Raw genomic sequence first — 27,517 nt, 5'->3', positions numbered from 1 at the left:
AGTAATAGGAAAGTCATACTATGTACTCTTTTGGTGGTGAGGAAACAGACTATAACTTTTTGGCAAAACAGGAAGGACTAATAGTTTCAGTATTCTTAATGTGAGCAGAGGTGGCAGTGTGGAAAGAGGGTGGCGATTAGAAAAAGACAGCAATATCTACAACAAGGGGTAATGACAACAAATCCAAAATGGTACCTTTACCACAGTTTAATGTTAGTATTTGACAAGGCAGTAGCAGTGCTATCTTTGGAACTCATTGTCAAACTATTACATCCACAGATGTTAGTCATCAACTTCATTTTCTTACTGCATGAAATGAATAATTTAACTTGCATGTTTTAAACTCAGTGACATCTCATCATGTCTTTTTTCAACCTAAACCACTTTTGTTTCAGATTTCCATTGCTAACAGCTGAGTGCATATATTCTTGGGTGTACTTTTAACAGGATGCAGGTGGTACTGTAATCTATGACATTTTCAGAAAATTGTTGCTGACACCACTCCCATCCAAGTAATTATGTTGCACTTGGCACCTAATTCATTTAAAAGGTAAATCAATGTATCACATACTGCAGGACATCAGTCTGATGCTTTGGTGGTGATTACAAAATGATCAGAACTGACTAAGACTTAGTCAGCACTGGTATTACTCAAGAGACACATTTTATAAGCCCCTTGGGTGTGCATTGACATTATATCCAACCAGTCCTGGAGAACTGACCAATTTCCAGACCATTAGAACAAACACTATTTTCCACTTCCCTAAAACTGATGAAACACATTCTATCCAGTGTGTTTCTCAAAGTGTTCAGTGATAAAAGGCAAATTCTGCAGTAAAGCAGTGACGTTTTTGTTTCTCAGGCCTAGTAGCTACAGTAGTACCAGATCTAGTCAGAAAAAAGACTACTTACCCATTATGTCTTGTGTGCAGGTGGTGCATATAAGTGACAGTAAAATATATGAGACTGAGCTTGTGAAAAAGGCACCGACAAACTTTTAACTATAGCGTTTTCAATTAGTAGCTATAACTGAACTGTATGAAACAGAAGCACAGGTAAGAAGACATGCTAGCAGTTCCAGCATGAATAACATCAGGTCAGCAGCTTACTACAATTAAAATACCAGCACAAGCAATAGAAGTTTACATAATGCTATTAAGAAAAGATAATGCACATGCATATAAGTATGCTGGTTATTTGAAAGGAGATTTCTTCACTTATTTCTGTGTTTGCCTTGGGATGTGCAAGTGACTTGCAGGGCAAGGCAGAGTTGTAGAGGAGAGGGCTATGTGGGAGGGGGGAGGAGGAGTCCCATTTCCCAAAAGTAGTGATGGGATTTTTATACAAGTGATATGACAGGTTCTTTTGTTGGTGCTGGTGCATTTATTACAAAGTTCCATTTATACAACCTCTCCCAATGAGACATGCAATGGAATACATAATGGAGAATATCATAGACCAGATAATAACATGATCCTGAGAGATCTTCAGCCTGCTGGTTCAGTCCTTTTGATTTCTAAATGAGCATGATCACATGCATGGTTAGCCAGAAATTATTAACAATTTGAAATGGACCCACCCCTACTTCCATTAACTCTAGCTCACTAAAACCTAAACTCAGTCAACCAAATGCATTAGGACTCTGCTACATGGTATAACTTACAACACACCACTATATCTCATGAACTTCCTCACATGTTGAGACATTAAAACCAGCATACAACGTATTTATTTATTTATTTTTGCAGTGTGTAATGCCCCCTTTCAACCCTGTACTGCTGCTACTAGTACTTAGTATATATTAACTCTGAGGTTACAAAGAACACAGGAAAAGGAAAATAATTAGTACCTTGCAAATCAGATTGCTCCCCATCCCCTAATTATGCAACCTCAGAAGTGATCAGAAATAAAGTCAGCAACATAAAAAATTATAACATGATTAGCATGACCCACAGGAAAATATGAAACCATATAAACTACAGCTTGGCAAGTCAGACAGTGAAATGAGACTATCTATAATTCTGCATTCCATTTCTTATTTCATTCATCTATTGGCTGGATAAAGCTACTGGACACAAGTGTCCCATTTCAGGATGACATGAGAGCACTGCCTGTTTCATTAATTTTTTCAGAGCCATACAGCAGGCAAATGGAGGTAAAAGGAATCAGATTTTTTTACCCTGGACTCCAGGAAACAGTCTGTTAATAGCTCATAGGCTGAATCATCTGTGCTAACCTCCAGGCATTTTTTATTCTGAAAGTCCATAATCACAGCCACACTCAGGCATCCACATGCCATATGTTGTGATACTCAGGCCCATTATCCAGCTACAACAAATCAGCACTATGCTAATGGCCACTTCGATTTCCACATAGCTTTAAATGTTAAAGACATTGCGCATCAAGAACCAACACTATAAAGTTTACCTCTACTTTCCTTCCTTTCCACTGGCAGTTTCTATCTGCTCATATTTTTAAAAGCGAAAGACAACTGGACAGTTGAGGTGAGGATAAGCTTAATAATCACATATTCTGGTTTAGATCACTGTGACACCCAGTCCATGAGTATCAAGTACCTACATGAAGCAAACCAAAAAATGAAAACCTTCCTAATTCCTTTTTTTGATACATGTAGTATATACAAGTCCACTTACAATTTGTCTCTTCTCAGTTCTCCCCCTTGACAGTCTCATCCCCAGCTCACATAGCCAACTCTTACTTGCCTGCTAAATCCATAGGTTCATCAAACTGTCACTGTTTGGACAGCGTACACATCTTCTATCTTGTGTCAACTGTGATAAGTTCTGTTGTGCATTTCAATGGGTTTTCTAGTATCTTGGTACTTTTGTAACTTGCTGATTGCTAATCTCATGGCCATGATTTGGGTAACTTACTAATATTCTGACCCCACATTTTCAGCACCCTACAATTACTGAAGGGATCTCATGTTAACTGTACAAAATTACCTGCTTATCACAATCTGAAAGTATTAACTTTTTTAGCCTCTAAATCAGGATCATAATGATAGCTGCATTTTGAAATTTGGTGAAAACAATAAAGCAATCAAAAGGTATGAGAATGTTTAAAATGGTGACTACAGATAAATAACACAAAGGCTTCCATATTTTGATCAACATATTACATTATAACCAATCATGCAAAACATATTTTAAATGTGATAGATGTAACTATAAGTCAAAATATTTTGCAGAATCAAAAAAAAATGGGGCTATCTGTGCTCTTTTGATGAAACTATCTTCCAAGGAAGATCAAGGTGGGGTGAGACTCACCTGTCTATCCCAGAAGAGGTTACTGATGGTATCCTACAAAGCTCTATAAAGGGCTCACTTTGTTTTGGCCAGTTCTTCTCAGACATAAAATGGATAAGCAAATGTGCTGATGACTAGAAACCTAAGAAAATAATTATTTCAATAAAAGATGAAAAAATTCTCTAAGATGGTCTGCAAACAAAATACACAACTTGTTTAGTAATAATGTTTTCACCTCTAATGTCAATCAATAGAGCATCATAAGAATTTGCAAAAAGGACATAAATTATGATCATAAAATTGATGGTAAATTATAAAAGCAACACCATCATTACAGATCTATGGATAATCATGGACAATTTATATTCTGACCAGTGTGTATCTGCCAAAGTAAAAAAACATGTTCTGTAGACCTTGTTGTTGTAAACTGCACACTCTCCAGAGAGACTATTGCACCACCTAATACCTCACTGATGCACGTTATTACTGAATACAATGTTGAGTTATATAGTCTTCAAATAAGCAAAATGAAAAAAACTGAAAAGGTGCAATGATACTTTATTATAAAAATGTTGTGTTTGTAAGCCTGAAATGTCACTGTAGTCTGTTTCTTATAGGTTACTAAGTGGTGACCCTTGTTGTTGTTGTTTGTCTTTCGGCTTTTCCCAGTAAGGGGTCACCACAGCAGAACTCCGGTCCCCCAATGATTGGCAGTAGAGTTTTATGAAAAGCTGAGGTGTGACCCTTGTATGGTATAACAATGTCTGATCAAAGTTCTAACAGAAAGTCTATAGCTGCAACACAATAATGAGGGAGCTAACACTAGATCAGAGAAACTAATACTAAAAGTATATATCAGTTATAAAACAACATGACAGATGCATTACACAGTCCATTTTAACATTATTGCATAAGCTGCCCCTTACACTCAGAGGAAGTTGATCCTTAATTTCCTTTAAAAATAATCTTGATATAGGTATGAGAAGTACGGAATATCAACTCAGGGTGATGGCATCAGGCTTCTTGAAGGCCAGTAGAATATAAGCTTGACAAATAAAGCTAGTAACCTGTAACTGACCCTCTAACCTCTATGTAAATCTGGACATATGGCACATGGATCATTTTTATACCATTTGTATGATAGATTATTTTGTTAGTGCAGGTAAAGTTCTTATAAAATTTACAGTCTTAACTACAGCTCACACTTTAGGTTATTTGTGTCAATTTGTCAGTCACTGAAAGTGGTGGTAGATATCTTACCAGAAGATGTGAACAGAATGAGTCTACAAAGGATTGAAGCTGATGTCAATACTGCTTATAATGACAGACAGGCAAAGGTTCTGCTAAGATATTTAGGGCTCATAAAGGTAAAATACTTGCATGATATTAACTACTGCAGTTCTCTAACTCTTTAATGTTAATTTTTAAGGTAAGTATCTAACTAAGGAATACTTTTTTCAAAGTAAAAATGGAATGACTTCCACAATATCCTACTGCCGGAAGCCAATATGCATGATAGCAGGATCAGCATGACTTCTAGGAGGGTATTTGAGCCACAGCTTACTGCATTAACTAGTATGTATGTATATATGCCTTTATATATGTATTTATATAATTTGGTTAACCGAGTAAGTGGACTAAGCAATGGATCTTTTTCAGCTAAGACCCAGGTCAACGTGACAAGAAAGCAGATATATAGCTCAACAAAGTCAGAGTTTTGATAAGTAAGCAGTACATCAGTGGAGCGGTAGTGAGCATATAATACATCATATAGAACATAAAGAACATTAAAGGAGATATTGTGAGCATTTGCAAGATAGTTGAAAATAGTAGCATTTCTCATTAAGTATTCAGATATCTACAGTGGTTACTTTTCAGTGGATATATGTCTCTAAAGCTTGAAGTACATCTGATTGTATAAACCACTCGTGGACACATCCTGCTATCCTACAGAAAGGAAAGCACTACCCTGATTGCTCAGATTCTACATTACTGTTAATTATTTAATTATATAAAAGAGAACTCATGCTTCTGGAATGCCTCCAGATACTCTCATTTCAGCAATGCAGTGTTCTTCTCTCATTTCAGGGAGGGAGGACAGCATTCCTAAAGCCAGTTTCCATAGACCAGACTAGAAATTGGGTGTGTGAGATGGATAGGTAATGGTACAAAGATCAGAGTAGCAGAACACGTCCTTTTGCTAAATTTATCCAACACCTGGGAATCTTTATCTTGAGATTTTGAGATCTGGGTTGAGAAAAGACTAGGAGTGTGATTTAGACTGTCAGATTAGCAGAGAAGACCACTTTGTGAGACTTGGGGGGGGGTGACAAGTAGCGGTGGTCAGGCCTTTTAGGCACTGAATCCTGAATCAGGTAGACTCCTTGCTGCAAAAACAAGATACTTTACTACAGGCAAAAATGAGGGCTAACTCAGTGCTCCATCAAAGTCCATTCTGAAAAAGGAATTGATACTCTTTTTAGGAAAATGACATTGAACTCAAAGGTATTACAGGTTAGGATTAGATTGGTGGCCCTCAGTATTTGCAGAAGTGGAACAAGCAGGGGAAAAAATAATTTTCTTCTGTTAATTTCCATGATCAAAATTTCCATCTTATGCTAATGACAGAATGAGAGGGAAATAATCCAGCAAATTCTATCACCAAAATCATTGCCTGCACCCCTTTCCTGAGGACAGAGGAAAAACATCCCATATTTGGCTAAAGCATGACAGGAAGTAAAAGAAGAAATGTGATGCAACAGACTGAGAAACCTATGTTGGGAGGACCAGTACTGTGTTGATATCTCCCTGCCAGTCCTAACCCAGGATAAAATGACTATTGTTTTTTTCTTCTTATCAGATAACTGACTAAAATCAGTTTAGAAATCCAAGTACATCTGACACATTTGTCCTGCAGCCCCACCCAATATTCATACTGCCATTGTGGACCAATTATGTCCTTACAAACTAAACATCAAGAAACACACACATGCTACATGACCTGTGACTTGTAATCTTTGTACTTATCTCCTCCAACCTCATCTGCTCTGTCACAGTCTAAAATGTAAAAGAGAAAAACAACCGTGAATCTAAAAGTAATCATCATTCTCTGTTTTTAGCATTGGGCCTTGACAGCACTATGGAAACATTATCCATAACAGTGGTGCTGTTGAGCAATATGGAAACCTTATCCATAACAGTGGTGCTGTTGAGCACTATGGAAACCTTATTAAGAGTGGTGCTGTTGAGCACTATGGAAACCTTATCCATAACAGTGGTGCTGTTGAGCACTATGGAAACCTTATTAAGAGTGGTGCTGTTGAGCACTATGGAAACCTTATCCATAACAGTGGTGCTGCTGAGCACCAATGAAACATTATCCATAATAGTGGTGCTGTTGAGTACTATGGAAACATTATTCATAACAGTGGTGCTGTTGACCACTATGGAAACCTTATCCATAACAGTGGTGCTGTTGAGCACTATGGAAACCTTATTAAGAGCGGTGCTGTTGAGCACTATGGAAACCTTATCCATAACAGTGGTGCTGCTGAGCACCAATGAAACATTATCCATAACAGTGGTGCTGTTGAGTACTATGCAAACATTATTCATAACAGTGGTGCTGTTGAGCACTATGGAAACCTTATCCATAACAGTGGTGCTGTTGAGCACTATGGAAACCTTATTAAGAGTGGTGCTGTTGAGCACTATGGAAACCTTATCCATAACAGTGGTGCTGCTGAGCACCAATGAAACATTATCCATAATAGTGGTGCTGTTGAGAACTATAGAAACCTTATCCATAACAGTGGTGCCGTTGAGTACTATGGAAACATTATTCATAACAGTGGTGCTGTTGAGCATGATGGAAACCTTATCCATAACAGTGGTGCTGTTGAGCACTATGAAAACATTATTCATAACAGTGGTGCTGTTGAGCACTATGGAAACCTTATCCATAACAGTGGTGCTGTTGAGTACTATGGAAACCTTATCCATAACAGTGGTGCTGTTGAGCACTACGGAAACATTATTCATAACAGTGGTGCTGTTGAGCACCATGGAAACATTATTCATACAAGTGGTGCTGTTGAGCAGTAAGGAAACTCATTCCATAACAGTGGTGCTGTTGAGCACCACGGAAACATTATTCAAACGAGTGGTGCTGTTGAGCAATATGGAAACTCTATCCATAACAGAGGTGCTATTGAGCACTATGGAAACCTTATCCATAACAGTGGTGCTGTTGAGCACTATGGAAACATTCATAACAGTGGTGCTGTTGAGCACTATGGAAACCGTATCCATAACAGTGGTGCTGTTGCACACCATGGAAACATTATTCATAACAGTGGTGCTGTTGAGCACTATGGAAACCTTATCTATAACAGTGGTGCTGTTGAGTACTATGGAAACATTATTCATAACAGTGGTGCTGTTGAGCACTATGGAAACCTTATCCATAACAGTGGTGCTGTTGAGTACTATGGAAACCTTATCCATAACAGTGGTGCTGTTCAGCACTATTGAAACCTTATTAACCATGTTGCTGTTGAGCACTATGGAAACCTTATCCATAACAGTGGTGCTGTTGAGCACTATGGAAACCTTATCCATAAGTATGGCGCTGTTGAGCACTATGGAAATCTTATTAACAGTGTTGCTGTTGAACACTATGGAAACATTATCCATAACAGTGGTGCTGTTGAGTACTATGGAAACCTTATCCATAACAGTGGTGCTGTTGAGCACCATGGAAACCTTATCCATAACAGTGGTGGCTGTTGAGTACTATGGAAACCTTATCCATAACATTGGTGCTGTTGAGCACCATGGAAACATTATTCATAAGAGTGGTGCTTTTGAGCACTATGGAAACCTTATCCATAACAGTGGTGCTGTTGAGCACCATGAAAACATTATTCATAAGAGTGGTGCTGTTGAGCACTATGGAAACCTTATCCATAACAGTGGTGCTGTTGAGCACCATGGAAACATTATTCAAAAGAGTGGTGCTGTTGAGCAGTATGGAAACTCTATCCACAACAGTGGTGCTGTTGAGCACCATGGAAACATTATTCATAAGAATGAGCACTATGGAAACCTTATCCATAACAGTGGTGCTATTGAGTACTATGGAAACCTTATCCATAACAGTGGTGCTGTTGAGCACTATGGAAACATTCATAACAGTGGTGCTGTTGAGCACTACGGAAACCTTATCCATAACAGTGGTGCTGTTGCGCACCATGGAAACATTATTCATAACAGTGGTGCTGTTGAGTACTATGGAAACATTATTCATAACAGTGGTGCTGTTGAGCACTATGGAAACCTTATCCATAACAGTGGTGCTGTTGAGTACTATGGAAACCTTATTCATAAGAGTGGTGCTGTTGAGCACTATGGAAACCTTATCCATAACAGTGGTGCTGTTGACTACTATGGAAACTTTATCCATAACAGTGGTGCTGTTGAGCACTATGGAAACCTTATTAACCGTGTTGCTGTTGAGCACTATGGAAATCTAATCCATAACAGTGGTGCTGTTGAGCACCATGGAAACATTACTCATAAGAGTGGTACTGTTGAGCAGTATGGAAACTCTATACGTAACAGTGGTGCTGTTGAGCAACATGGAAACATTATTCATAAGAGTGGTGCTGTTGAGCACTATGGAAACCTTATCCATAACCGTGGTGCTGTTGAGCACCATGGAAACTTTATTCATAAGAGTGGTGCTGTTGAGCAGTATGGAAATTCTATCCATAACAGTGGTGCTGTTGAGCACCATGGAAACATTATTCATAACAGTGGTGCCGTTGAATACTATGGAAACCTTATGTGTTACAGTGGTGCTGTTGAGCACTATGGAAACCTTCTGTGTTACAGTGGTGTTGCTGTGGTTGACACTGATATTCATAAAGGCAGAAGGCAGTGTTCAAGGAATGGTGCTTATACACTGCAGACTCTAAAATTTGTTCATTTTCATTTGTTTTTTCATACTGGCTTTATCTTCTTTATGGTTGTGTTGGAGTGACAGCATACTAACGCAAGCAACATGTGTAAGGTATAGAAAAAATCCTGATATTTTTCAATGATGCTATTTCTATTAGCTCCAAAGTCTATTGAATATGTTACCAACACTGGCATTGTTGTATTGATTGTATCATTACTAATATTATAAAGTAAAATAGCACATTCTTATGCCTTTTTAATCTTGTGACTTTTTTGTTGCAGGCATTTAATTATCCACTTTTTATTGTTCTTCCGGCTGTTAAATGTTGTGTTATTTTTAAAGATGAAGGGATTTACTGCACTTTTTTTGGAATAAACTGGATTCTGGCATAGATTTTCACAGAATGTCCAGATTTGTGCCTCATATTTTTCATCTGTTTCTCCAAAAATTGTGTTTTTCTGGCAAAATCATTGAGGACTGTGATCAGAAAATAATGACAGAAATTTGAAGTTTAGACTTCATATCCTTTATAAAATGCATCCTAATGCAAACGTTATTATTCTTTTAACTATTTACATTTGTAAGAGCAATACTTAAAAATTGTCCCTATTTTGCGGCCTTTGTCCCACCATTATTTATGGCTTTGTCCAGATTTCTTGCTCTAAGAGGTTGAAAGGTATGATTCTGAGTTTTCTGGTATTTAAGGCTAGAGCAATAGCCAAGTAGGGTAAAACCTCTGTTCCTGATTGAAAGGAAGCAGGAAAAGATCCCAGTTAAAAAGAAGAGGAATTTATATATATATATATATATATATATATATATATATATATATATATATATATATCATGATTTATTAAAATTAAATTGCAAATGTATTTACTAATCAAGAGATAAATGCATGCTATTATAATTAATATGATTTCAGAAACATAATTGAAATGTAGAGTCATGGAAAGTAAACTAGATGCAATAGCTATATTTCAGTATAATTGGTACATCTGTACTTACAGCCCTTTCATGAATACTTGGAAAGATGCTTGAAGGAGGAAATGATCACTAATACATCTATTTGCTACTTCAGTGTGTATGAGAGATATCTTAGGGCTATTATTTATTAGTTATAATTATGTAATGCATATTCAAGTAGGAAATTATTGGGGAGAGAACTGAAAAGTCTTTTGTGAACATTAAAGGCATTATAGTTACAGTTTTAACATCCAGCCAGGTGCATGATTTGTTTTGTACCTATGCTCAAAAGATGTACTATTATATAATAGGTAAATCTTGTTTTGTATAAAAACAACTGATATTAAAAGAGCCCATAATGTCTATCTCATCATTTTAATAAGCTAAAATTCAGCATAAATAATTCTTGATAGATATTTTAGCGCTCAGCATTAATACTCATTTTGCTTGCTTGTTTGTTGTACGCTGTTTTGGAAATTATTATTTTCTCTTCAGAAACTGCGAAAGAAAGGAAGAAGAAGGTGATTTGTGAGTTTTGTGAAACAAAGTATTTGCTTTTCTCCAAATAATAGTGAAAGTACAAGTGGTGCTAACTGTCACGTAGAGGATGTGGGAAGCATGTGGGCAGCACTTGGGGAGCATGCCTTCTGCATATGGTACTGGTTTCAGATAAATGTCTGTCTGTGATCTTCTGAACTGCTATTCTATCATTAATTGTGAAATGTCTGCAGTGTATCGAGAGTCTCGTTTACATCATTTTCATGAGGAAAATGACTGTACTAAGACTATGGATTTGCAGATGGATTACTAACAATGTGGCAATAAGAAGATAAATTATTGTACACAGCTAAAGAGGAGCTGTATTTCCAGAGTACACCCAAATGGCAGCTCTTTCAATGAAACTATAAGCTGCCCCGCTTATCTTAAATAAAAATGCTTTTTCTTGCAACTTCCACAATTTAAAAATAGTTAATTTGCCTTTGTTTTATTTATTTATTGCATTTTTTAAACAGGCAGGTGGTCTAGTTTGGAGACCTTTTAAGCCATAACCTGGGTCTCTGAGAGGCTGAAAACAATATACAATTATATACAATATTTAACAAATGAGAAAAAAACATCAGAAGAGAATGAATACAGTATTACACACAATAATTAACAAATAAAAGTAAATCAACAGTGTGAGAACAGTAGGAAGTAATCATAAAATGGTATGCAATAATATGCAATTGCTGTTTATCTTATTCATATGATTTACATTATTCACATCTTTCAACTCCAATTTTGCATTCTATTAAACTTTTGTAATTCTAAAAGAGAGAGAAATTGGTGATAACAGGATGTCGCTTAGCCTTTGTCTTTAAACAATTATAAGTTGTTTCCTCTGTTAAATGCTCCTTCAGCTTTGTTTTGCAAATTTTTTGTGACTTTTCTGATCTAACCTCAGAGGAAAGTAAGCTCCAGGTAACTGGAGGAATTTTTGTGAATGCTGTTTTCTCTGTGTTGAATCTCAGTTATGGCATTATGAGGAATATCCCTATTCTTGTGTGCTGCCACTACCAAGTATATAGAAAGTGTCTCTTACTAACAGTTTGTTTTTTAGTGGTGGGCTGTATCTAGTGTGAGTACTAAGCACTTACATTGCCTTACATTGAACTGGAAGCCATTTGAGATGTTAAAGAATGTTGCAGTGATATGGTGTTTGCTGGCCAGGAGTGCAAAGTGACATAGTCTATTCTCTGCTACTTGTAGATTTTTTTGGGTACTTATACTAGAGTGAAGACATTATGAGTGGTTTAGAAATTAGCACATTTTTGGCAATATCTTCTCTTGCTTTAGGTACAGAAGATGAGATTTTTAGCAAAACATTTCAGTTGTGCTTACACTTCATTTACAGTATGGTCACTGTGGCCTGAGAAAGAGAGAGAGGGGGATTAAGTCGGACATGTAGGCACCTCTGTTGTGTCACAGTTTGTAGATGTCATTAATATGTAATGTGGAAAGGGCTTTGTTTTTGTTTTTTTGTTTTTGGCACCAAATACCATACAACTGGACTATTTGGGTTTTATTCTTAGTTTATTGTTATTTATCCAGGTGTAGAGTGAGAGGAACTTGTCTTGTACTTTTAGTTGCTGCCGGGGTAAAGTATAGCTGGAATGGAGAAGGTCATCTACATACATAGCCATAGCCATTTTGGGGAGATCCATAATGAAATAATTTAGAAATAGGAGACAAGTATGGGGCCTAGCACATATCCTTGTGATACACCAGCATTGAGGGCACTAATATTAGAGAAGATATTACTGCTGTAAACTTGGAAACTTTTATCCTCTGTGTAGTTTTTAAACCATTGCACTGTGTTAATTCCAAAATTAAGTTTGGCAAGTCTGTTTAGTAGCAGGAGATGGTTTAGCATTTTCAATGCTCTAGTTATGTCAATGAATAATCCACCTATGAAATGGCAGTAATTCGTGTTAGAGTAAATCATATTAGTAACTGTGAAAAGGGCTGTTATTGTGCAAAAAGGATTATAAAATCTCTCCTGTTGATCACATACCTGACTATATGCATTTATGTGTGAAAAGATTTGTGTATAGAGGAGTTTTTCAATTATTTTGCCTATTGGGTATAAACATGCTATGGGCCTAAAATGTTGGCAGCTCTTGGGTTTATGGACTTTTGGTAATGGTGCGACTGTAGTTTTGTAAAATGGTGAGGGAGATAGTACAAGTAAGAGATAGGTTAAATATATAGGTTAAAGGCTTGACTATCAGTTCTAATCTCATTATTAGGAATTTTGGGTGTATGATGGTGAATTTAACTCTTGAGTCTGAGTTTACTTTAGAAAGAACATTTTCTGATTCTTAAATGGTTATTTAATTGAAACAGAAAGTGGAACTGTAATCAGCTTTGGGATAGCATGACTGATGGTTCTGTTTAATACATTATTTTGGGATGGGATACAATTTTCTAGGGTATGGATGGTGTTGAGAATATAGTTTATACAAACTTCTCTGAATGAGGAGTTGTCATCGCCACTTTCTGAGATTTAAAATGTATATTTGTCTGTGATTTGACCTGGCAGCTGTTTAGCTTTCCAGAAATATTTTGGGAAGGTGGAAAGAGAATTGTGATGTTTTCTAAGATAGTTGACCTTGGCAGTGTTAACATCATTCCTTATTTCTTTATATTGTTTGAAGTAGTTGTGGTGCAAATCACTATTATTAGTGCCCTGTGCCTGGATGACCCAAGCAGTGTGTCTTTCTTTCATTGATTTAATGATGTTAGATGATAGCCAGGGACAATGTTGTCCACTTAGCCTTATTCTAGTGATGGGAAAGAGATAGTTTTGAATAGCTGACAATGTTTCTGTAAGAAATGCAAGGGCTACATTAGGGTTCTTAGCTTTGTAGACAGGTGATTAGTCAGTTGTTTAAAGGCAGTTTGGGAGTGTAGCTTTGTCCTCTGAAAATAATCTTCCTGTAGTCAGTCTGCTGGGCTTTTGTTAGGTTTGAAAGACCAGCATGAGACCACTGAGCAGTAAACAGAGATAGTTAGAATATTGACAAAGATGCATCTATGTTTTATATTAGTTATGATGAGTTTTAACGTGGAATCATTGCCAGTTATTTAACTGGGCCTTGTTCTATTTTAACTGTTTGTTATAAACCTACTGAATGCAGTTTTCTGCCTATATAATGGGCATTAAGGTCTGTTGTATCAATATTAAAGCCCCCTAGTTTTTAAGGGTACTTATAGGAAAGATGTCTTTAATAATGTTTTGTAAAGAAGAAATGGATGAGGGAGAGTTATTTGGTTAGATGTTTTGTGCAGGTGAGTGTGACTGGATAGGATGTTTAGAACCCAGTTAGGGATCTCATCATAACAGTCAGTTGTAGTTTCAAATTCATAAGAACTCAGATGGCGGAATTCAACTCATAGGGAACTGAATGTGTTGAAAAATGTTACATTTTAAGTGTTTTTATAGGAAAGAAAATTTCCCTGCGACCCACATAGGAAGTTAGTCCCCACATCCTCTGAACTTATGCCAGCTCTGTGATTACACAATTGAAGAAGAAAGGAAAAAAATGAAAAGAAATCACTGCAGCTGCATCCTTAGAAACTATGGAAACTGCAGTCTGGAATTCATCAGCTGGTAGATGAACGTGACCAGAAGTAGCCTCATTCATTCTACACTCTTGCATATTTAAAGATGTCAGTATCACAGAAAGAAACACAATGACTTTTTTTCTGCTGTAAATTACCAGTTTTAGAATTACATGAAAAATATTTGTAGTATTATAACACTGTAATAAAATAATAGCAGAAAACAATATAAGCACACAGACTATAAATATCTTTAATTGATGTTGATGGAGGAGACCAATTTAAGAGATTAGAGATTATGCTAACTGCAGTAAAATCAATGGAACTGAAAATCAAGAGGACTAGCGGTGACTGTTCACCTTTTTGTTAATTAAGAAGGCAGTGAATAAAATATCTGAAGGTGGCTAAAAGGGGAGAAGATACTGGATCATGGAATAAGTTCATTCATTCATAGATACTTGTATATTGTTAACAAGGGATGTTGAGTGGGATTTGCTTGGACTACTTGCCATTTCTAATAAATATGGGAGGGAATTAGGGTTGTATTACCATAAGGTCAGATCAGTAATTGAACACATATGTGAGATGAGATGGGAGTTAGGTAATTTGCAGTTGTCTGTCATTACTGTCGGCATGGTGTTGTTCTTCTCTTGTTATGATGTCTGTAAGAAAATGTAGATCATAAAAGGAAGGGCATTGTGTACAGGTTGACCTGTAAGGAACTTACTCTATTAAACAGGACTGAGGCAGTACAAGTAATGATTTTAGAGCCATTTTGTATTTTATTTGGTGAAGCTATTAGGGTTATAGGGGTATTGTACAATAATATCTAAGATAAATGCTTGGCTTAGGGAATGAAGCTAAGGACAGGATTACTACAAGGAAAAGCTGTAATGGTGAGTTGGGTCAGACAGATTTTCAGCAGTGACATGTATTGTACAAATGGTTGCAAATAGAAAGAGGGCAGAAGGAGTGAGGATTGCTGGGAAAGGGAAATGGAAGGTAGGGGAAGTATGACTACTGAAAAGGGATGTAAATGTAGAGGGACAACAGATGAGAACGGTGAGATGAAGGAATGGGCAGTCTGTGTTGATAAAAAAAGAGCTCATACTGGGAAAGAAAGGTGTGCTGGTAAAGAAAAGGGGTTAGAAGCTAAGAGTGGAAGATGCAGGGGTAAAAGTTAAAAGGGATGTGATGGAGTTGGTTGAGGCAGAAAGGTCATAAGTTCTATGAGATTCAGGCAGGAACATAGTATAGGTGGGGAAAGTTGCTCAAGTACAGGGAGATGAAAAAAGATGTTGAAATAGTAATATAATGTGGAAACAAGGCAAAGGAAGAATTGAGATCAGTAATGTCGCATGGGGTGAATGAGGTTGAATATAGAAGGATGTTTGGGGAGATTTACAGGTATTAATAGGAAGAGAAAGATATGATCTATGTGTAGTACTAAAAATTATTTGGAATAGAGATGATAAAAGTTGGGAAGAGGACTTCTCAAATGGGGTTTGGGAAATGTGTGGGAGCATGAAGGGGGTTACAGCTCTGTGGAATTTGCTGTTAAGAAAATGCATGGTGAAGTTTAAGAGGAAAGTGGTGCTGTGCAGGGGGGGTTGCTGCTAGAGATGTGAAAGTGAAAGAGCAGAAGATGTGCATATATATATATATATATATATATATATATATATATATATATAGATGTAGAGAGAGAGAGGAGAGGCAGAAAGATATGATGGAATTGTCTGGAGCCCATACCTCTCAACAGTACAGATTTTCGCAGAATGTCCAGATTTTTGCCTCATATTTTTGGACTGTTTTTCATAAAGTTGTGGTTTTCTGCCAAATTAGTGGCAAATCATTGAAGACTGAAGTTAGAAAATAATGGCAGACATTTGAGTTTCAGACTTCATATCCTTCAGAAAATTCATGCTAATTCAAAACCTGTTTTTCTATCAACTTTCTGAGTTTGTAAGAGCAATATTTAAAAATGTCCATATTTTTGGGCCTTTTTTTCCAGCTTTATTTGTGGCTTTGTACAGTTTTCTTGCTCTAAGAGGTTGACAGGTATGTCTGGAGCTGCTAAGGATAATGTGGAATATAACAAGTAGAAAGAAATTACATTTAGAAAGTAAGACAGAGGCATTGTGGAAGTTTACCATATTTGAGGTGGGAGGGATGGGGCTACTCAAACAATGGACTAGATAAGGTTTAGCATATTACAGCTTTTCGGGTAAAAGGCCAAAACAGCCAGCCATAGGAAGGTGGGGAACAAATAGATGTGAAGGGGGTAAGCAGATGTAACATGAGAAGTCTGGGTGGGTTAATGATGTGGTGGGATTTAAGTGAACCATAAAGAGGATTGTGAAAACTTGGAAATTTTTTACAGGCTTTTATGAGTTTGAATGGTAGGTACACTGGACAGTGGAGCTATAAAATGATTTATGTTCAGGGATAGTACAAGCATTTGTTAAGTTGTTGGAAAACAGAATTCCTATTTTATGGAAGCTATTTTGCATTCTGTATGATGTATGACATGGACTGCTTTGCTGCTGTAATTACTTATTTATAAGATCAATACATAGATTTCAAAATAAAGGAAAATGTGTTATACTAACTTAAAAAATGGAGTCCATTCAGAAAAAAAAATGATAACTAGTAGGGCATGTAGTGGAGTCAGTTCTTCTTAACATTTACATGAATCACACTGCAGAAGATCTGGAAGGGTATGTCTGCCTTTTGTGATGATGACAAAAAGATATGCAGCCTTGATGTGTATAGGGGTTTCTTAACATATGGAAATGGCTGTGCCTTGTGTGACAATCCCCCTCTGGGGTAGTAATCAAGGAGCCTGAATCCTCACAACTGACACTGGTGTGGGAAGTTCCCTTGGAACAAAGATAGATACACACAGTATTAGCAGATGCAGCTATCTGCATCAAGCACAATTTCACTTAAGAGCACACTCAGTCCCTCTCTCAAGGCCTCCAATACGACTCCCCCCATTTGCAAAGCTGTGGAGTTGTACACAGACACACACACACACACACACACACACACACACACACACACACACACACACACACACACACACACACACACACACACACACACACACACACACACACACACACACACACCTTAGATTCTCTAGCTATGCCTCTCTGCCCAGACTATAAGGTAGTTACTGCCACCAGACACTGCAAAGCCAGCTACTCTAAGGCTCATACAAGGGTACCCAATTGTACTGAGTGAAATTAATATTAATACAAATGGTTATGTTGACCAAACAGCAAGGTTTTCAGGAGCTGCCACAGTGACACCAAATAAATATAAATACTCTCAAAGGTTAAAATATTCTCAAAGGAACAGCCACAATGAAAAGTTTAAATATATTTAATAATAAATAATAAAATAACATGAAAATACTGAAAACACAGATGAATAGATTTGCACAGATGCAAAAAAAAAAAAAAAAAAAAAAAACAGGACTTAAATAACCTCACTATATTTTCCTGACTGATCTAAAGAATTATTATTCCCTAGTTAGTTACTAAAGCAAGGCAAGATGAAGTAGGTGAGGGGTCCTTCTTGTCAGGTTTCAAAACAGGTTCAGGCACCTAGGTATTGAAACATTTCCCTGTGGTACATTTGGTTGGGGACACATGGCTGACGTGACATTCACTGCGGAGAAATATAGCAGTGGCTAATTCCATGTGGGCAAAGAGAAGAATGCTGTGCCATGCCCACAAATTCAATAACTAAATGCACAGGGGGAAAATAATGTCCATGGCCCCCAAGGAAACTTGAGACAGCAAGTAGTATGACAGGCATCAGCAGCAGGCTGGTCAGTGGAGTCAGTGCAGTAAAAATGCATCGAACAGCAGGCAGTGCTTTTATAATCGGTGTGTGTGGACCAGTACCCCCTTCACAATGTCTAGGGAACACTAACAAAAATGCATACTGGAGCATAAATGTGACTACAGTAACATGCAAGATTTCCTCCATGCTGAAGCACACTTCTACATGTTGCAGTTACATAAGCGTGTACTGTACACTGAGCACATCACTCATTACTTCTTCCACCCCCATGCACTTGGTTATTAAAGCTGTGGGCATGGCAGTGTGTACTTTTCTTTGCCCACAGGGAGTTCACAACAGCCATATTTCTCTGCATCTAAATGTCACTTCAGCCATGTGTCCCCAGTCAAATATACCACAAGGAAAAGTCTCACTGCCTAAGTGCCTGAACCCCTTATTTTGATAGGTAGGTGAGTGGGTGCCAGGTCACCACTTTTGTAAGGTTTGTAGATGTTTTTGTGAGGGAACAAGCCCTTGGCACCTTACCTGAGGACATGAGAATCTGGTTGGCAGACCAGGAGTGTAACTCTGCAGATGAGCTGGGTAAAAAGGGTATCACAGACATCAATGAATGATTGCTATGCAGAAATGTATGCAAATGCCCTTTACAAACACTTAAGCTACTGTACAAACTCTGGTGTACCTGACCAAAACCAGGACTTCCCATAAAAACAGCCACCAGGGTGGACTTCAAGTATAAATAGATTATATAACAAGAGGAAGAAGTTGTTGTCCAAAAGCAAGAGGGATATCACTTTGCAGAGGAAGAGTTCCCTCCTAAGCCTAAACAAAAAAAAAATCAGAAATCTTGTAAAGTCTTATAAAGCAAATTATGAAACGAATATCACATCCCTAGCCAAGGGTAATCATAAGGCATTCTTTAACTATGTCTGAAGTCTAAAAAGGAATGCCCAGCTATGTGCCAAACTGGTTGTAGATGGGATCACTCACGGCATCCATGCAAATGGAGAATAGTTGCATGACCGCCGAATCATACAACAATGCACTGTACAAACATGTACACAAATGCATGGATCTTGCCATACCCAATAGAACCAAGATGCTCTTCTCCAAAAAAAGGAAGTCAATCTGGTGGTTCCCTGCCATAAACAAACTCTACAACAGAAGGAGGAAACTGATACGGAATAAGGTGAAGTCCGAAGACTAGAAAAACTCCCTTATCAGCCTCAACAAAAAGTTGAGATCCCTCATAAAATCCTCTAAAGCTAGCTATGAAAACAGAATTGCAGCAGATAGTAAAGACAACCACAAGGCCTAATATAGTTATGTAAAGAATCTCCACAGCAATACCCAGATTTGCTCTGAGCTACTGCACAATGGTACCTCCTATACCGAGCCAACAGATATTGCCAATATACTGGCCAACAGATTCAGTGCCAACTTTACCCCTCTCTCTCCCCCAAAAGACCAATGGCAATACCAGTAGATTGCCAGGCACCCAGTACTACTGTTGCACAGGTTAAAACAGCACTGTCCAAGGCCAAGAATACAGCTTCTATGGGACCTGACAATATCCCTGGCTGTGTTCTACATGAACTACAAAGTGAACTGGCACCTCATTTGTGTACCCTGTTCACTCACAGCCTCACCTTAGGCTTTGTCCCTACCAGATGGCGCACTGCTACAGTCATCCCTTTCCTCAAAGGAGGAGCGACTACAGACCCTGGAAACTATCGCCCCATTAGCCTGACGAGTCTGATATGCAAAGCTATGGAACGCATCATCATGAACCGAATAAACAAGGATTTAGGGAATCTCCAAATGCTGGATCCCACACAGTTTGGCTTTGTGAAGGGTCATTCCTGCTCAACTTGGTCAACTTCTTTGAGTCAGTCACCAGAGCTGTGGATGAAGGCAAGGTGGTTCATACACCCTACCTTGATCTGGCCAAGGCCTTTGATACCATTCCCCACTCAGGAATCATAGAAAAACTCACTAAGCTAGGCATCAACCCCTATATCACTAGGTGGGTTGCAAACTGGCTCACAGACAGAACCCACAGTGTGAACGTAGCTGACTCCAAGTCAGACTGCTGACCAGTCACGAGTGGTGTCCCACAGGGTTCGGTCCTGGGTCCTCTCCTGTTTGGTATCTACTTCTCTGAAGTCCAAGCCAACACAAAGGGACTCTGGCTGACAAAGTTCGCAGATGATTGCAAGTTGGGAGCTATTATTAACTCCCCAATTGATGTTGACATCCTACAAAAAGGCCTCACTGAGACCAACGACTGGTATCAGAATCATGGCCTTAAGTTCAATGCCAAAAAATATGTTGTCATCCCCCTTGGAAAAAACCCAGTTCCCATGAATTACCACATCGATGGTAGTCCACTGAACACAGAAGGTGTTATAAGAGATCTGGGAACACAGGTTGACTGCAACCTCTATTTTGACTACCACAATGCCACTGTGGTCAGAAAGTCCTTCTACATGGTACATCTCATTACTAAGTGTTTTGCATCCAGGAAGAAAGAGATCTACTCTTCCCTCATTAGGCCAATCAGAGTGCAATGCCCCATTTGGCATGTACCTCACTAGACACCTGCAACAAATGGAGAGGCTACAAAAGTACCTCACAAAGAAGATCCTAGGCCTTAAACACTTGTCCTATATGGAAAGACTCAAAAAACTCCCAACTATTCTCTGTCTCATATCACCTACTTAGAGGTGATCTCTGCTTGACTTACAAAGCCATGTCTGACCCAACTCTGTTAGAAATGCTACATCTAAAGAAATCCCAATCCCTCCGCACCACATGCTCCAGATACCTCAATCACATTACCACAATCAACAGAACATGCTGGAGGGATAGGTTCATAACCCAGAGACTGCCCATGCTATGGAGTAGACTTCCCATATATGTCAAACAGAGCACCTCACTGGCCCTCTTCAAGAAAAACCTTGACGAGTGGATGGGAAATAGAAAATTCATCCTGGGGATCACTCCAGTGGCTCTGCTCGACAGAGGCACTGGGAACTAAGATCGGGTGGCATGATGCCAGGGTAATCCTATGGGCTAGGCTTGTAAAGGCTCCAGAGACATTAGCCTAGTACACACCTCTGAACCTCTAAACCTATGAACCTACCCTGGAAGATATCACCAACCTGCTAACTGACAGATTCAGTGTAAATTTCATTCCCCCTTCCCCATCTACCATATCCCAAAGCATACCTGACACAGCCATCTGTCTAGTATCTGTAGAGAACAGGTCATCTCTGCACGTGCCAAGGCCAAAAACAGCCTCATTGAGACCAGATAACATATCCCAGGTTGTTTACTAAACAATATAAAACAAGACTTAGCAGACCCACTTGGTGTTCTCTTTAATCACAGCTTGAGAGTTGGTTATGTTCCTGCAGAATGGAGAACAGCAACAGTAATACCCCTGCACAATGGAGGGCCATCAACTGACCCTGGAAACTACAGACCTATAAGTCTAACCAGCCCCACCTGCAAGGCCATGGAAAGAATTTTCATGGACCTTATCAAGAAGGACAAAGGCGACCTCCAAATGCTGGACCCAACCCAGTTTGGCTTAATTAAAATTAAGGGTAGATCATGCTTATTAAATCTGGTGGACTTCTTTGAGAAAGTCACCAAAACTATGGCTGAAGGAAGGTAAGACAGTGCACACTGCCTATCTCAACCTTGCCAATGCTTTCGACACAATTGCCCACTCTGGCATCATTAAGAAACTCTCCCAGACAGGGATTAACCCTTACATTACTAGATGGGTAACCAATTGGCTCACCAGCATAACACTCTCTGTCAGAATAGGTGACTTCACCTCCAGTAGTAGACCCATCATCAGTGGAATACCACAGGGGTCTGTGCTTGGCCCCTTACTGTATGGCATCTATTTCTCAGAAGTCCAGGCCAAAGTAGATGACCTTTAGTTCATCAAGTTCACTGATGACTGCATATTGGGAGCAATCATTGATTCCCCCAATGATGTCAACATATTACAAGAAGGGCTAACACAAACAAATGATTGGTGCCAAAGCTATGGTCTAAAACTAAATGCAAAAAAATTCATTATTATTTCCTTTGGCAAAACAGAATTCCCTATAAACTACAATATTGACAGCACCCGCCTGTGATCCAACCCAGTGGTGCAAGACTTGGGAACACATGTTGAAAGCAATCTGAACTTTGACCAAGTTTCCACAGTGGTAAGAAAAACCTTCTATTTAGCGCACCTCAGAAGCAAGGGCATAGCATCCAGGTCAAGGGATATTATAACTCTACTGTACAAGACCATCATCAGACCACTAAAAGAGTATAATGCAGCCTTTTGCATGTACCTCACCAGACACCTGCAGCAGCTGAAGAGATCTCAGAGGTTTCTCACTAAGAAAATTCAGGTACTCCAAACCATGACAGACACGGACAGGCTGAAAGCCCTTTCATATTACTCTGTATCTTATAGGCTGCTGAGATGTGACTTGTGCCTGGCCTATAGGGCACTCTCCAACCCTGCCCTAATGGAAATGCTGCACATCCACAAGTCAAATGGCACAAGTGTCACTTTCTCTAGGGATTTCAACCTAACTTATAACATTAACAGTACATGCTGGAGAGACAGATATGTCTCCCAGGGACTGCCACTTCTCTGGAATAGACTTCCTGTCCACATAAAACAGAGCTCCTTACTGACCCTATTTAAATGCAACCTAGATAATTGAATGGGAGACCACAAATGTGCCCCTGGGGTGACATCTATGTCCCTCATGGAAAGAGGTACTGAGTGTTGATCACAGACCTGCTCAATGCATAAATTCATTCTGCAAACTACCCAAAAACAACAAATGCAGATACCTGGGATTAACATGGCTAAGTTTGTAAAGGCTCTAGGTCCGCTTGCCTAATAACCTCTTATTAATCTATGAACCTAATCTGCACTTAGCAAGAAGGGCATCAGTGCACAAGAAGGGGATACCCAGTGCTGCACATGGATATAAGTGAACCCATGGTGGACAGCCAAAATCACCCTAACAGAGTCCACAAGTAACACGTGAAGCCACTAGTTCAGGTACACAGCCAGGATCAAGATGTTTTAAATGTAACCAGAGGGGCCATGTAGCATACAGATGTCCACTGAGGCAAGGTGGAGAAAAAAAGTGGGGGAGCCAGCAAGTGGGAATAACAATATGCCAGTGCTAAGTTGTCTGGAGACAACAGGGGTACCAAATTATCACCGGAGTTTATATCCTATCTTAGTGGATGGAAAACAGGCGACTGCTAAGAGAGATACAGCCTCTGACATAACTATTGTGAAGCCTGCAGTGGTTAAGGAGGAGCAGTCTTTGCTTGGGCAGTCCACTTCAGTCAGAGCTTTAGGAGGAACCCCATTCCAAATGCCTCTGACCATGGCTCACCTTGAATGGGAGGGTGGAAAAGGAAGCAAGAGACTAGGTGTGTTTGAGGATATCCCTGCAGATGTCCTGATAGGGAATGATTTTGATAATACAGTACCTTGTGAGCATGCAGATACATGCAGTTAGGCTTAGAGACAGGCATGTGGGGCTGGTAGTCTGGGGGAGACCCAGACAGACTCCACACCTGAAACCAGGGCTGTTGAGGTGGCTATTTCATGGAGGGAGCTACTCTGTAGCACTGAGCCTGAAAGTGGGCCACAGGTGGTGGTAGGTACTGATGTTCCCTTGGACAGAGTGGCTGCAAGAGCAGAGGTGACTGGTAGCGCCCAGGCTGACAGTGAGGCACCGCTGCCAGAGGACATCAGCCTTCCTGGGGAAGTGGAGCTGGGAAGGGTCACAAAGAAAGAGTTGAGACCGGCTCGGCTCTCGGACCCTACACTAAGAGCATTAAGGGAGGTAGCTAGGAAGGCACCTTATTCTCAAGGAAAAGTGGAGTCTGTATACTGGAGCAAAAGGTTACTGTATACACAGTGGACCACTGAGGGAGGGCTCGAGGGTCTGGCACTTTGCCATAGCCCATGACATTCCTTTTGCAGGTCATATGGGCAAAAAGTGCACCAAGAGACGTATTATACAGAACGTCTATTGGCCTGGGATTGCAAGGGATGTAACAGGTTACTGCAGAACCTGTCAGCAGTGCCAAAAAGTAGGCAAGGCAGGAGACAAGGTCAAAGCTCTTCTGATTCCTTTGCCTGTGGCTGAGGAGCCATTTCAGAGGATAGTTATGGATATTTTGGGGCCTCTGAATACTCCAATTTCCACAGGGAAGAAATATATCATAGTGGTAGTAGAGTATGTTACTAAATACCCTGAGTCAATGGCTCTGTCCTCCATCAAGGCAGAGAAGGTGGCACATGCTTTGTTACAGATTTTCGGCAGACTAGGTTTCCCGAGAGAAATACTGACTGACAGAGCTGCCCATTTCATGTCAGACCTGCCATCTAATCTGTGGGTGCGCTGTGGGGTGAAGCACCTAAAGACCACCCCCTACCACCCCTCAAACTAATGATACAGGCATTTGCAGGCCAGTTTAAGAGAGAGTGGAACAAATACTTGCCCCATCTACTGTTTGCATATAGAGAGGTACCCTAGGAATCCACAGATTTTTCACCATTTTGAGTTGCTGTATGGGCATAGGTTGAGGGGGCCTTTAGATATGATTTGTGATGAGTGAGAGAGAGAGAGAGTGTGAATTCCACAAAGACTCTATGGTGGCATATGTCCTCAACCTCAGGACAAGGCTTAAGGAGCCTATGGGCTTGACCCAGGAGAACCTGGCAGGAGCCTAACAGCAGAAAAAGGTCTGGTATCATAGGAATGCTCAAGCCTGAGAGTATGTTGTGGGACAACAGGTTATGGTTCTCATTCCTGTCAGACAAAATAACCTGCAGGCAGCTTGGCTGGGACTCTTTAAAGTGGTAAAGAAGGTCAGTGATGTTAACTATATGGTAAACCTGCTAGACAGGAGATAGGGACACAAATTGTATCATGTTAACATGATGAAGCCTTACCACGATAGGGCGGCCCTTGTGCTGAGTATTTGTAGTGGATGGCAGGAGCACTCTAAGGGGCACTCTGGTGACTCATCCCAGTGAAGCTCAGACTGACAGTGGAAGGCATAGCAATGTCCCAGTGGCCATCCCCTACCCAGGTTTGAGAAATCCGAGCAGTGTTACAGGAGTTTGGGGACATGTTCACTGGGAAACTTAAGTGCAGCCACCTGGGTACCATGTAGATACTGGACCCCAAAGGCCTATCAAGCAGGCCCCTTAATGGGTACTTGAACGAGTCAACAAACGCTGAGGGAGGAGATACAGGAAATGCTAGAACTGGAAGTAATCCAGGAGTCCAGCAGTCCCTGGGCCTCCCCATTGGTGCTGTTACCAAAGAAAGATGGCAGTACCAGGTTCTGTGTGGATTACAGAAAACTAAATAGTCACACAGAGTCAGATGCTTATCCATGCCTAGGACAGATAAAGCCTTAGAGCAGCTGGGTGGGGCTAAGTATCTGACCATTATTGATCTGACCAAGGGCTACTGATAGGTGCCTTTAACTTCCACTGCTAATGACAGGTCAGCCTTTGTGACTCCTTTTGGATTATATGAGTTCACAAAGATGCCTTTTTGGATGATAAAATGCCCCAGCAACCTTTCAGAGGCTGGTAGTTTGTAACCTAGCAGGAGAAGAAGATTATGCCCTTGCTTACCTGGTGATGTTGCTGTCTACAGCCATTCCTAGCAGGAACACCTTCAGCATGTCAGGGAGATCCTGGACATAATGTAAGGAGCAGGGTAGACCATTAAGCCCAGTAAGTGTCAGGTGGGTATGGCAGAAGTCTCCTACCTGGAACATAGAGTAGGGAGTGGTAAGACCAGGCCAGAACCTGCCAAAGTGGAAGCTATTCAGGCATGGCCTGCCCCTGTTACCAAAAAGCAGGTGAGGGCATTCTTGGGAACAGCGGGGTACTACAAAAAGTTAGTTCCCAATTATAGTACAATAGCTGCTACCCTCACAAACCTGATGAGGAAATACAGGTCAGATAAGGTACTGTGGACCCCAGCCTGTGAGCAGGCATTCCAAAACCTAAAAGGGGCTTTGGGAGGACCCCCTCTGTTAGCCAGTCAAGATTACAGCAAACAATTTGTTGTGCAGGTGGATGCTTCCAACCATGGGGTGGGGGCTGTGCTCAGCCAGGTTTCCTCAGAGGGAGAAGAGAGCCCAGTGGTATATCTCAGCCACAGACTCCATCCTAGGGAGGAATTCTATGCAGCAGTTGAAAAAGAAAGGCTAGCCATTGTATGGGCACTGCAGAAATTTCAGCCTATCTGTATGTAAGGAAATTCACTGTAGTTACAGATCACAATCCCTTAACATGGCTACATCGAGCCAGCCAGCAAAATGCCAGGTTATTAAGGTGGAGCCTAGGGTTGCAGGCATATGATATGACAGTGCAGCACCATAGTGGGTTCAGCAATGCCAATGTAGATGGTCCCTCAAGACAGGGCATGGGTTATTGTATTCACAGACAGTCTCATTCCTCTTACACCACATTTTTCAAGGTTTACTTGAAAACCTAGCTTGAATCTTCAAAGACAGGAGATATGTGATGATGTGAGGTATTGCCACCTATGCCAGGAGGAGTACGGCAGTGGATGTGTAACATGTCAGCACAGATAGATGGAATTTTATAAAGAGTTATATGGCAAGCTGATTTGCACAGGTGCTTGTGTTGAAAATGTATTTGTAAAGCTGCTTGTGTTAACAATGTACCAAAAGTGGGTCCTACTGGACAGAGAAGAAATACACCTATATATCACACTGTATTGTCACTGCGGAAGTGAATACACTGTAACAGAAGGTACTAGAAGAGAAAAGGTTAATCTCAGTCCAGCTAGCTTTGAAAAATAGTTTGGGATTAAATTACTTGGAATAAGCTGTGACAACCCACCATTGGACCAGTAATCATGGATCCTCAATCCTCATTAATGACAACAGCTGCTGACGAACACTGGGAGGATAGAAGCTACATACATAGAAATTCCAGATGCAGCTCTCTGCATCAAGTGCAATTTCCCTTAAGAGCACATAGAGACCACAGTCAGTCTGGGGATGGTTTCTCCCTCTTTCTCCAGATCCCCAGTAAGACTCCCCACTGGCACAGCTATAGAGTTGAGATCTCAGCTAAGTGGCCGAGCCAAGACCTCCAGCACCCTCTATGTCTAACCAGTGCTTCGTGTCCCTGCAGAAGTAGCTGACATGCACAAGCTTTGAGGTTTGATTTACAAACACTCACACACACACACACACACACACACACACACACACACACACACACACACACACACACACACACACACACACACACACACACACACACACACACACACACACACACACACAC

General features: G+C 40.0%; 2 protein-coding genes across 12 annotated transcripts in view; one reads left to right on the top strand and one right to left on the bottom strand.

Moving 5' to 3' along the window:
- Positions 1-27,517, bottom strand: part of THEM6 (thioesterase superfamily member 6) — an 838,692-nt gene that overhangs the window by 763,888 nt on the left and 47,287 nt on the right. For all 8 annotated transcript variants that reach the window (XR_006364262.1, XR_006364263.1, XR_006364264.1 and 5 more), the window contains exon 2: positions 3,291-3,411. The gene's annotated coding sequence lies outside the window, so the exon portion shown is untranslated. The remainder of the gene's footprint in view (positions 1-3,290; positions 3,412-27,517) is intronic.
- Positions 1-27,517, top strand: part of DNAJC5B (DnaJ heat shock protein family (Hsp40) member C5 beta) — a 534,023-nt gene that overhangs the window by 485,992 nt on the left and 20,514 nt on the right. The window lies entirely within an intron of this gene.

The sequence above is a fragment of the Protopterus annectens genome, chromosome 3.part1, assembly GCF_019279795.1.
Source record: "Protopterus annectens isolate FY-2018-M chromosome 3.part1, PAN1.0, whole genome shotgun sequence".
Classification (NCBI taxonomy): domain Eukaryota; kingdom Metazoa; phylum Chordata; order Ceratodontiformes; family Protopteridae; genus Protopterus; species Protopterus annectens.
Note: the sequence above shows the minus strand (reverse complement) of the source record. Positions and strands in the feature narration are given on the sequence as shown.